General features: G+C 43.1%; 1 protein-coding gene across 6 annotated transcripts in view; it reads left to right on the forward strand.

Annotated features, from left to right (window-relative positions):
* LOC119176937 (cell adhesion molecule Dscam1) overlaps window positions 1-13,144 on the forward strand; it is a 640,641-nt gene that overhangs the window by 363,382 nt on the left and 264,115 nt on the right. The window lies entirely within an intron of this gene.

A 13,144-nucleotide genomic window follows, 5' to 3' on the forward strand; every position in this document is an offset into this window, starting at 1 on the left:
TGGTAATGAGAATTCTTTTGTGCGCAGTGGAGACCGGCTATTATAGCTGTACCGCAGTATGTCCATCTTTCTTAAATTATGGCCAGTGCGGTAAGGTGTGATACACTTTCTGACTGACTAAATGTCAGCATGCCACTAGAGTTTCTTAATATTAACTAGAGAAGACTCTGACGTGGCGATTGTTCAGCGAGCATGGGAATTATGGTAGAGTACATGTATTTGTACTGTCTAGTCCTCGTACTTGAGGGCCCAGAATCACACTTGTGGCTCCGTTTATTGCTGTGTTTTGATTTCGCTTCGAATAAAAAAACTTTTCTGAATTTCGTGAGCTGCTTTGAATTGGTGAGCGTAAAAAAATGAAGGTGGGGAAGCGTGCTGATAAACTATTGATTATTGTCGTTTCATAACAAAGCAACTTCAAACAACGCGGAGTCAGAAGGAACGTGAAGCACGAAGACTATAGGCAAGCCCCTGGGCTACCCATAATTACCATGCTTGCTGAAGTGCCATGCGTTGCAGCTCCCACAGACACAAGCGCCAGAGTTCCTTCTAGTGTATAAAATAGGAAACTCAATGAGCACACCTACTGCTTTGTAAATGGTGGACACCAGCCTCTCATTCTTGGTGACGGTTGACAAGAGGATAGCTTCAACTGGGGCTCTCACAAGCCCCAAAATTGTGACTGTCATGCGCTTGCAGCAGTTTCTTGGGTAGGTTTCTTTAACAGGGCCTAATTTATGGAAGGAAGGCTTCGTTCACCTTCGGCAAAGATTGATGTTCTCGGTGTGTAGTTCATAGAGTGTACTCGTCTGCAGGACTTATTTGATGATGCAGGAAATATTGAAAACACTCATCACCAGTTTTTGCGCAAAACATCTGTCTTTTTTACGACAGACCAGGGAGAACAATTTTTACATCAACTCAATCCACGCCCTAGAGCACTTCGTCAGAGCAGGCAGTTGCCATTGATAAAATGAAGCATGATATGGAAGGTGCCCGGTACATTAAAAGCTTTTTGTACAAATCAGAAACCTACGAAGGGAATTCTGCATTATTACTATCAGTGGAGAACGGATACTAACGTACACGAGAAGCAGACAAGGTAAAACGCAGGCTAGACCTCATTTAACCGGTCCTCTGCGATAGGCTGGCGGGACGCTATCGGTTGAACACCATGTGCATTATTCGTTTTTCTTGGCTTTATATGGTGAGCGAGCTTGTCATTAACTATTTGGACGAATATAGTAAGAAGAACGTGATGACACATGCACAGTCAATAAAGTAGTGGGGAAAACGACCGAGAATCCCCGCTTCTATTCGCAGCGCGCTGTGCTCTTTGCTCTTCAAGAAGAGCGCACATACGGGTAAGGGAAGACTGAGCTTAATAGAGAGTCTCAAATCTGCACGATATCCTCGCTGCTTCACTTTTCTTCAAAAAATATGTGCGAAGAAGAGGTCTTTTCAGTCCATCCACAAGAGCGCTCAAGTACGCGTTCCCAGCCTTCCTCGGCCTAGAGGTGTCCTAATGCCTCTTCCGGCCGCACAGCGCGAGTAAGACAACTCGCGGGAGAATTGTCGCCTTTCGCGCCGACGTGAGCGGAATTGCTTGCGTCCCCAGGAACGTCGGCGTGTTAGCTCGTTTTCGTCGCAGCGAAGAAAAGGAGAGCCGACCAACAGACGCTGTTTAAGGCTGACGCGTTCCGACTGCGCCAAGTCTGCTGCCCACAGGGACCAGAGAAAGCTGCCGTCTCCACTTAGGATTAGAGCGCCGTAGATGGGAAGAAGTGAAGTTGCTGGCACTTGAGGAGCACAAGAATTAAACTAATGAGCAAATGAGGTTCGCTTTGCTTTCCTGTACAACTAGTGCAGATGAGAGAACCTAACAAACAGATACATGAAGTGGAACCGGAGCTATTTTAGGAAAAAAAACATAAAAATTGTTCTCTATGCAGGAAGAAAAAAAAATCAGAGCTTCACTGTCTTGTTATCTAGTTTCCGCCTTTATAAGACATTAAACTCCGGTAGAATGTGTTAAGCCATTCGCGTTTAGTGAATCAATAGAAATCCGAGTGCTAAGTTCTAGCCAACTTACATCAACCGTTGACCGCATTTTTTTCTTTTTTGATCCGTATACAACTTCTGCGAATGAAGTAGGCAGTATATCAACAGAATGACTACTTGGGATAGTTGATATTGCATTCTAAAAGGAATATATTTTCTTTGTGCGCAGAACGTTTGAGGAGAAAGGTTAGATAATAGCACAGAGCCCTCTGTCCTATCTAACGTTTTTCGGCAAACATTCTGCGCACAAAGAAAGTATATTGATTTTAGATGGTACACTCTACTTCTCGGGTGCGTTCCAAAGGGCCGGAAACAGGCTAAGCAAATCGGTAGTGACAACTGCCTAAATTACCAAGCTTAACGTTTCCCCATTTAAAAATCCCTCTTCTGGCATACATGACTAAAACATGGGATATCTCCCGGCCACTATAGGAGGCTATTTGGCGTGAGCTGTTAACATGGCCACAATAGATAATCAGAAGCAAGGACTTCTTTCAAATTCAGAAAGTATGGTGTCCTGCACTCCTTTAAAGAAACTTTTTTGCCGTTTCGCTCCTATTGATATGTGGGGTTTAACGTCCCAAAACCACCATACGATTATGAGAGACGCCGTAGTGGAGGGCTCCGGAAATTTCCACCACCTGGGGTTCTTTAACGTGCACCCAAATCTGAGCACACGGGCCTACAACATTTCCGCCTCCATCAGAAATGCAGCCACCGCAGCCGGGATTTGAACCCGCGACCTGCGGGTCAGCAGCCGAGTACCTTAGCCACTAGACCACCGCGGCGGGGCTTCGCTCCTATTGAAAAGAGGGCATTATGTGTAATGCGGATATTTATTGTTTCTTTTCCAACCTAGCACAAGACCTTAGGAGTGTGCTAACTTTGGAAAATCTTTTGTTTCAACCTGTCTTTCCATATCGATATTAAGTTTTTATTTCGCCTTTTCATCAAAATAATTTCCTTTAAGCAATTACTATGAACAGTTTGAAAGTTTGTTGATGGTACCTCTCATATACTGTCACTTGTTGTAGTGTACGGAACCACAATTTACTCTGCAGTGAATCTATATCTCTATTTATTTTGCTCCTTCACGTTTTATAGAAAGAAAGGGTAAGTGAAAAGAAAGAAGGTTAACCAGAAAAGCATTTTTTTGTTTACTACCTTCCACTGGGTAAGGGGTTAAGGGGGACAGAAAGGTAAAAAAAGGAAAGTAAATTAACACACACCCTTAAGCACGGGTGTGTCGTAGTCGATCAGCGAATCTGGTTGACCGCAAAAACTTGAGCAGCGCCTTCATCGCTTTCTGGTTGGAAGCTCGAATGTTCGGGCACTCTAAAACTTACTGGTCGGAAAGTGGTGGCTATCGAGCCGTGCTAACGTTCCAGAAAGCTGTTGTCTCTGAGAGCTGTAGTAAGGCAAATGAGAAAAGAGGAGTGCAAAGATTTCCTCGCAGCGGAAGAACTGTCTGTCATTCCGATTGGGTAAGTAATGCTGTTCGTGAATGACACCCCGAGCCACAAGCGGCAGATGACTTCTTTTTGATCGGAACGGTCTGGATGCAATTTGAAGTTACAGTTCTATTTGGTGGAGGTGGGTATTCAGAAAACACCGGTCTTCTTGCACATTTAATGTGTAATCACACGTGCGAGCAAGCGAATATTTGATGCTGCCGACAACACCTCTTCTATCAAGCTCTCAACTTTGAAATATCTTGCCCTGTATATGTCCCTGTAGAGACAGAAGATGAGAGAGACAATGAAATGAGAAAAAGGTAGGGAGATGAGCCGGAATTGTGGCATCTGGTATCGTACCGTACGCTAAGGCGAGGGGAAAAGCGAAAGAAAGTTGGAAAGGCAAGGACAGTGCACAGAAAGAGAGATGCGCAAAAAAAATGTTCAAATAAACAAAATGAAGGTGTTGAGCAGGACTACTTCAGTATATTGCACGCGAAAAATTCTGTCAGTATCAGTGAGGTACGAAGACAGTTCGAGTCGGTATACTAGCCCCTACAAAAAAAATTGCATCCTATATGCAGAAATTCTACAGACCGTCAGCCACCCGGGATGCGGAATATACGAAGACAAGTGACAAACTTTTTGTCACCGCCTGTTACCCCCGAGTAGGCAATTATACACCCGTTCTGCAATAAGTCTGGAGCGCATTTGTAGCCTCGCAGGATGCAGCAGGCCTGAAAAATATCTGCGGAACATCTGCACAAAATCTACCAATTTCTGCAGCATTTCTGCAGATTATCCGCAGCGTTTTGTCGTGGTGAACAAAAAGTAATAGCTATCATTCGCGTTAGCACAAACACTCAAAAAAATGCAGCACCGAAGGGTATAATACCGCTCATACACCCACTAAACACGTGCCCAGCACATAAAAGCAACAACAGCAAAGTTAATACCAAAAAAAACAAATAACTACTCGCACTTCACAACCTAACACTGATCACCCGCTATAGCCATGATATTTTCACTGCCAATTGAGTGCCCGTACGAAAATTTCTATGCTTCAAACTTTCACATTTATGTGTACACAAAATACATGAAAATTATGGTGGCCAAGCGGCTACAATGAAATTCACAGATCTTTCAATCTACACTTGTCAAATGTGCAACGTTCTTTAAAAAAGTCCCATTTAATTACCAGCTGATAGGCTGTCGCATGGGGATGCAGAAAGGCTGCGCCATTTCTGCAGAGAATCTGAAGACTAGGGTGACTGGTGGGTACTGAAAGGTGAAGCCCAGTTATTTATTGGTATAGAATGTGTCATAGGACCCATAAAGTATTGATATACATGTACATAATGTATACATCCCCACAAGCACTCACCGGGCCCACATTGACAGACCAGTCTGCTAGCCGTTTGCTAGGTCTGTACGGGTGTGACTGGTGGGTGACTTGTAGGTAACTGAAAGGTGAAACCCATTTAATCATGATCATCAAATGTGCCATCTTTTAAAATCTGTAGATACATACACATATGTTACACACGTCCACGCGCAGGCACTCTGGATGCACATTAACAGTAAAAGTCTGCTTGCCGTCGGCTCGGCGTCTGCAGATTGTATGCAGACCAAGTCTAAAGAAAGGTCGAGTCTACAGGAAGGCGACTGGGGTGACTCATGGGTGACAGAAAGGTCAAACCTATTTTTTAAAGGAGCACTGAGTGGTCTGACAGGAGTCTGTAATAAAAGATTACTAGCGGGACATTCGGTAGAATGAAAACAAAAAAAAATGACTGCAAAGAAAAACTTAATCAGGTCGGGCGTCCCCTTAGGCTTCAGATACAACTCAACGCGGCACGCAGCTGTGAGCAATAACCTCGGACTGCGGACACAAGCCGCCGTACGGCACACAATGAGTGTGCAACGGCTGGCTGGAGCGAAGTCTTCACCTCCAAGAATGGCTGGCCGCCACGAATTCGAACCATACGACGGCGCTCCTTATCATGGTATTGGCCCTCCACCTGCCGCGGCCTTTGGCCCATGTTCGGGTGCCAATGGCGTATACGGCTGAAAGAAAACGTAGAAAAGTGCGGCGCTGTCAGTTGAGGTAGCACATTTTCTTGCAGGATTTAGAACGATAACTCACGCGAGAAACCCAATCTTTGCTCTCCTGCATTCTTTCGTCCTTGTTACCACCCTTTTTCACCCGGGCCTTCCGGCTGCCCTCTTATTCGCTCTCTTGCGCGCAGCCCCATATTCTCGGAAGCTGACCTTTCCCTCCCAGCATCTTTGTCTGGATGTTTTTGGTTTTTTTTGTTTTCCTTGTTTCGCCTTCGGCTTTGTCAACAAACTTGGCGCGGTCCAGCCAGTTCCTACAAAGAGTGTTTATTTTATGCGATATACATATATATATATATATATATATATATATATATATATATATATATATATATATATATATATATATATATATATATATATATATATATATATATATATGCGCGGCACCAGCCAGGCCGTAACTCCTGGCTCTGTATGGTCGCTGCGGTTTGTGCCATCTGTTCCGAGAACAGAGGCAAGGACTGGGGGGGAGGGGGGCGGAAGAAAACGGTGGCTCCTCGGCGACCTGTCGTCGCGAAGCCAGTGCCAAAATATGGCCACATGCGTTTTGGCGACAAAGATTGCGGCATGGGCTCTGTTGCGAACGTATCGATATACTTGCACAGCCGTTCCCATGGAAACACGAGCAGAAAGAACTCGGATTGTAGTCGTGACCTGCCCGCGGATTTCGCCAATAACGCCTCCCAAATTATTGTCTTCCACGCGTGGTCCCGCACTCTATGGCGGCTATCTTGCCCTTGCGTGCTCTCGAGCCATGTTTTGCTTTGCTGCTTTCTTTTGTGGTGCTTTGCTTCGTGTCAAGGGAGCGCTGCGTTTTCTTCCTTCCCGTTCCGAGACAAGCACGGTTGTTTGGGGATTCGATCATATACATTAGATATTTCGCTCGCTGTCAGCTCTGCCAACTTTTTCTTATTTCCCGCTCTTCGGCGTGATTCAGCTGTTCCCCGCGTTTTATTCAGCATCAGTACGTAAGTACCGAATCCCAAGCACACGAGCATCATGCTGTACTATCTTTAGCTACTCTTTTTGCTGTTTAGAAACGTTGCTATAGCATAAGGTGGTTAGTAGACCGTACGACAAGAAACGGAAAGATGGATTTCTTAAAGCTGCGCCTCCTAGCTAAAACTCTGTTGCAACTAGAGATGTCTGGTGAGCATGCAATCTCGACTTGCTTTTTTCTTTGGCTGTATGCGTCTATATGAAAGCAACTCATTCGATGCACCAAGGTGAATTTCAACATAATCTTCTGAGATATCTTTCCTGAATATGTTCTGGCGGTAGTGTCAGGAGTATCATTTAACATTGCTGTCGTTTTGGTTTAAAACTGGTTCACATACCCGCTTTTTATTTTCATCTCCACAAACAACCCACTTGGAGTCCATGTCAGGCAAGCTTGTCGGGTTAAAAAAAGTGCGAAAAAGTGGAACAAGCACACCGAAGAGCCACGTATCTATGATATAAAAACTATTTTGGTACTTGGTAAAAAAGACAAGCTCTAAAATGACGATTCGTCATGCCGGCCTTGTGAAAGTGCATGGATGTCCATGGAAGGTGTTGAAAACCATGACCACAACTTCTGAGGGGGCTCTCAAACACTCAATTGCTTTAGAGTAGTGGTAGTGACAATCAGATTGAGGTCGCTTTGGGACATCTTAATATGCGTCTACATTCGTGGCGAAGGCCAAATCTAAACACTATTGGTATCGCGAGATTGGTTGATTAGGGTAGTTCTAGGATGAGAGTTCAAAGTTGACGCTGTCAAAGGACAGGAATCAGTCCTTCTCGTCGGATTTTGTTATGCCAATGTCAAAATAATCTACGATAATCACTGTTGCGTTTAAAAGTGGGCATGTTTCTTTACCCCGGGCGTTTAAAAAAATGTGTTAAACATCCTAACAAAAATCTGGAAATTGCAGTATTTGCTCGCTGTCTTCACAATTGGTTTTGCTGTAGTAGCAGACATCTTGAGATCGCTGAGGACATTATTTGGGACAATAATTAAGAAATCTAAATCAACGTAATTAGTAATATTAGGTTACTAGGTAAAAGGGAGAAATTAAGTCCTTCATGCGAAGAATCCACTGCAACTTTGAGATTTTGAAAAAAAAAGTGCGTCTAGTAATAATTTGGAACAAATGAAATTCTCCCTAATTCAGCGGCGAAACAGAAACGTGGAAAAGCGCAGCTGCCTTATTCGTCTGAGAAGTCCTGAATGAGGGAACATCATGATATCAACCATGAACCGACTTTGTTGCGTAGGTATGTGGGCTGCAGTTTCAATAATATCACGCATGGAGCGCATACATTTACAAATGGAGAAGTACTGCACCTCTGTAATCAACGTCTTGAACGGGGACGTCATTCTAGTCATCAGCTTTTTGCTCTTCTCGGTGCTTTGGTTTCTCCGTAGAGTTAGCCTGAATTTCATTACGCCACAATAATATTTCAGGCCGCGTTTTTTTATATCTCAAAACTTGGATGGGTCTTCCGCGTGAAGAATTTCTAATTTCCTTTTCAACATAACTGCATAGCTTCATTACTTAAAAAGGTAATTATTTAACTCTTTACTTATGCCCCAAAAGATATCTTCAACCATCTTAAGACGCATGCAGCTACAGAAAAAGCGATTGTGAACAAAGTGAAGAATTATCGGATTTCGCAGATTTTTTTTTTAGGATGGACACATTTCTTGAAACACACCGTATACCAAAGGCTAGTGTACACAGGTTGCAAGTTGCTGTCGCAGCGGCATTTTGCGCAATAGTAATATTTACAGAGGAACTTTTCCTGGTAGACCCAAGCTCTCATCGCACCTTATTGTCATCTTCCTTGTTGTCTATCTATCTATCTATCTATCTATCTATCTATCTATCTATCTATCTATCTATCTATCTATCTATCTATCTATCCGCCGATCACATTTAGCTCTCCTGGCCGTTTCGATAACCGTATCAATACCATAATTGCTATGGCATAACATGACTGCATGACAAACATAAGTGACAAGTCATGACATGAAAATCATAAAAAGTATTTATTGAATGTCATAATTTTCATCTAATGGTCTAGCTGCTCTTACAGTGGTTTCGTTCACATGAACAATTACAAAAAACTGGTATGGTATGACATGACTGCAGGAGAACATAAGTGACAGACCCTAACGTGAAAATTATGACATGCATGTCATGTAAGTCATGACTACAAGCCACACTCATGGTGTATTCACGGTCGTTTCACTGTGTTTTAATGTACCATATTTAGTATTACGTGACCGAACTGACGACGAAGGTAAATGAGACGTCCAAACACGATAATCATGACATGCTTCTCATGTATAACGTGACTACATGTTACGCTCATAGCGTGCTCATGGCGGTTTCGCTAGTTACACATATATCGAATTTGGCATTACGTGACGTTAATGGACGTTGAAGGCATATGACACGTCAAAACATGTTAATCATGACATGGAAGTCATGTACGGCCTCATTTACGTCTGCCTCGTAACATTGTGTTGATTTTAAAGTTTCATGTCAATCTTGCTCAATGGTGCTTCGCATATCATTGGTTATAACTGTACGTGATATGTGCCTATTTTCCTTCTTGTGTGCTCTTCGTCTTTCCATTGAAAACTCCTCCGATGAACACCACAGTTCCACAAAAAATCACTTTTTTTCACATTTATCTTGAGTCTTGCTCGGCTCAGTGCCTCTGGTACATCAGATAAGTGTTGAATGTGGTCTTCATTTGTCCTCAAGTAAACAATAGTATCGTCAACATACACATTGAAAAACTTGTCAATATAATGGTCTAGGACACTAATCATTAGTTTCAGAAACCACAGCCCGGCGTTCTTCCATCCGAATGGGAGACATTTGTACTGATAGATATCAAATGGTGTTACAAATGCCATAAAGTTCGTAGTTTCTTCTTTGAGTGGCACTTGCCAGTATCTCTTGCACAGGTCACTTATTAAAAACAATTCGCATTCGCCAGTTTCATCGATGATTTTATCTACTCGGAGCCCCTAAAATGGGAACAACTCAGTCTGTTTGTTTTGTTAATTAGTCGATAGCCTGTGCAAAGTGAGAAAGAGCCATTTTTCTTGGGTACGAATGTGACTGGTGATGCAAATGGACAAATGGGGATGTAGACGGCCGAATGATGCCGGAAACAATCATAAGTTCGAGTTCTTAATTCAGCCAAACTTTCTTTTTATGACTGCAGGCATATAGCTTTTTTCGAACTATTGTTGTATTACTCACCTTGAAACGGTACCTCTATTGCGGTTGTTGTTGGTGAATATGTACCAACGCATATCAGTTCTGGAAACTTGGCTGCGATATCATCAGGACACCTAGCTGATCTACTTATCTTGGTTCCAACATCACTCATGGGTATTCTATCACATTGTTAATCCCTTCGCATTCATCCATTGCTGTAATATCATTCCGCAATATGTTTATCTTTGGGCGCTTCATATCCGGCCGAGAGAGGATAATGTCAAAACTCAGCTCCAGACAGTGCCAGACACTCGGCTGTGACCAACTCACTACTGAACTGAAGTTTAGCGCTTGTCCATATGGAAAACTTTTTGCGTGTTGCGTCATAGCCGTTCACCTACATATACTTTTACCTTGATATTATAGTTGTGACACACAATTCTTTCGTTTATCATGCTTACTGATGCACTAGTGTCAACAGTTACTGATACTTTTTTGATTATTGACAAGCAAAGCAACATATATAGTGTGTGTTTTTGTAATAAATGCATTCTCTACTTCATTTCTCGGTTCTGTTTAAACTTCTATGGCCTCCATTCTGTCGCAGTCTCTGAAGTACGCCATGGTTATTGAAGGTGGAACACTAGGACAATTATTTCGTATGAATTCGTAACACGCTCTGCCCTGTACCAGTGCACCCGAAAGTTCAGCTGCTTTGTGCGAAGTGACACTCCTTTGTATACAGGTATTTGTGACACCATTCTTTATCACACCGAAAATGCTTTCTAGACAGCGTGGTGACCTGAGTTGCATTCTATGTCGGCATTCCTTTGTCAGTTCAAGCATTACAAGCTGTACTATAGCCGACTCCGGAAGGTAAAGCTCTGCGAGACGAACTTGGTGTTCGAGAATATGTTCAGAAAAATTTTCTTGTTCCTGTCTGTATGTTAACGCGTCATCTCACAACTAGTGCGCATTACCATGAAAAGCTGAACGAAAGCTCTTTGTCCCTGATCACCAGGGTTGCACTGTCTGTGTTGCTATACGGATATTGAACCATTTCCTGGGATTTCCGGCTGAATATTTCGATATATTGAACACGCAATCTAAGTCTGAGCTCCAAGAAAGTTTATCGCAGGCACATTCGTAGTGCTCGAGCCTTGTGTGAACATTTGAAGAGATGCTGTCAAATACTTCTGGCTCTATTCGGGCTCCGCCTTTGCAGAGTGCTGCTAGGGTACCTAAAATGGTTTCTTGGATTTGGCTTTGCTGATTTTGCAAATTTTGAAGTTGAAAAACCGGGTCTGTAAGTGCCTCAGTTGAAGAAAATGCATTTGCGGCGAGGCTAGCCGTATCAAAAAGGTATTGCTTATGCAAGCGACTTAACTCCTCGATATTCATGTGAATTGTTGTGGTAACTTTAGAGATGATGTATACCAGTGCTGTGTTCGTCTTAGAAATTAAGGTCCACTGCAGAGCCAGAGGTGTTGCCTTCTCTGATGCAGGCACGAAGTTTTCGCCACCGACCTTGTAGCCCGTCACAATAGGCTGGCTTTCTCACTGTACCACGTTGACCATCACCCACTCTTGTTTTTTACTTGGCTGCGCCAAGTGTAAACAACGTAGGGGACCTTAAAGCTTCACCTTCAAGTGTTGAACGCAATACCAACGTACTGTTCCTAATTCATACGTCAAACACTTTGTGCATGAAGCCATTTTGAACTTGCTATGCCACCACTACGTGCATGTGCACTTAAGGAAATAGGCGCTGTAGCCTGTGCGCCGTTTAAAGTGGCTGACCGGCTTTGAACACCAAATCCTATATTTTAATCACGTGTTCTGACACCCGCTTGCAAAGGGCGCTTGTATCATGCATTATTGCTGAAATATTGCATGTTGTATTGTGAAGGATGTATACAAGGCGCGTGTGTCTGTAAAGTACGAGTTACTTTCACTGTATTCTCAAGCAGAAATAGTTTCACTGTATTCTGAAGCAGACGCGTGGCCGTGTGGTAGAACATCTACTTGCCATGCAAACAACCCGGGTTCGAACCCTACTCAGGCCTCAACGACACATGTTCAATTCCAACACTGCCACAAGTTTTTTATCATTTATTTTATTTGCATCACTCTCAATTTTTCTGCCACGCATAAGATTATGATTTTTCGCTCATAACAAACAAAACCAACACTGACGCTAATGCTGACGCTGGAATTACTGCGAAATGAGGTCTTTAACGCTATTGCGTTAATAAAATTCTACGAAAGCAGTGTGCCTTCTGTTGTTTATTGATGCTACACGTGTTAGACATCGTCTATTCTTTGTCTTTTCTGCCCGCCTGTCCTTTCACGGTTTTTGCCCTTGTGTGTCTTGTCGCTGTGCAATTGAGGTTAGGTTAAGTGTCAGAAACACACACACGCCCACACACACACACATACATACACACACACACACACACACACACGCACACACACATATATATATATATATATATATATATATATATATATATATATATATATTTGAGAGAGAGAGGTGGAGGGAAAAGAAGCGTCTACTTGTGCGAGAAAGCAAACAATTGTTATATAGATATACGTTTGGGCCGTGGCAAAGAATGCATGATTCTGTGACGAAGATCGTGAGACGGCCAAAACGTGAATTCATAAATAAATTGCTTGCTTTCTCGTACCTGTACCCGCTTCGTTTCTTGTACGTAATGGGACTACTACACAAACACACCGAATGTGTGTGTGTGTGTGTGTGTGTGTGTGTGTGTGTGTGTGTGCGCGTGTGTGTGGTGTGTGTGTGTGTGGGCGTGTGTGTGTGTGTGATCTCTAACAGACAATAATGCCCAGCAACGTGTAGAGAAACGTATTAGACCAAATTGTAATGTAAATGGGAAGAAAGAAAAGTGGGTGAAAAGATAACTTGCCGTGGGCAGGAAGCGAACCTATGACCTTCGAATAACGCGTTCGATGCTCTACCACTGAGCTACCACAGCGGCTATCCCCCCAGCCACTTTATTGGGTTTATATGTGAACTTTAACGTGGGAGTGTCAGTCATCGCCACCAGTAGCCTTGGTGGCGAGTGTGGCACACTCTGATGAGCCTGTTTGGTCTCACATAGCTCGCGAAATTATTACTAGGGGGCCGCTGACCAATAGTCCCTCGCATACAACCCAAAGGCATGGAGTCTTCCAGTACGAGATCCTCGTAATGAATTAAGGAAACAAGTGTATACCTAAAGGCAGGGCTAATTAATTTTTCCGTTTGTTACACAATAA

Source organism: Rhipicephalus microplus, chromosome X (genome assembly GCF_043290135.1).
Source record: "Rhipicephalus microplus isolate Deutch F79 chromosome X, USDA_Rmic, whole genome shotgun sequence".
In the NCBI taxonomy this organism is placed as follows: Eukaryota; Metazoa; Arthropoda; class Arachnida; order Ixodida; family Ixodidae; genus Rhipicephalus; species Rhipicephalus microplus.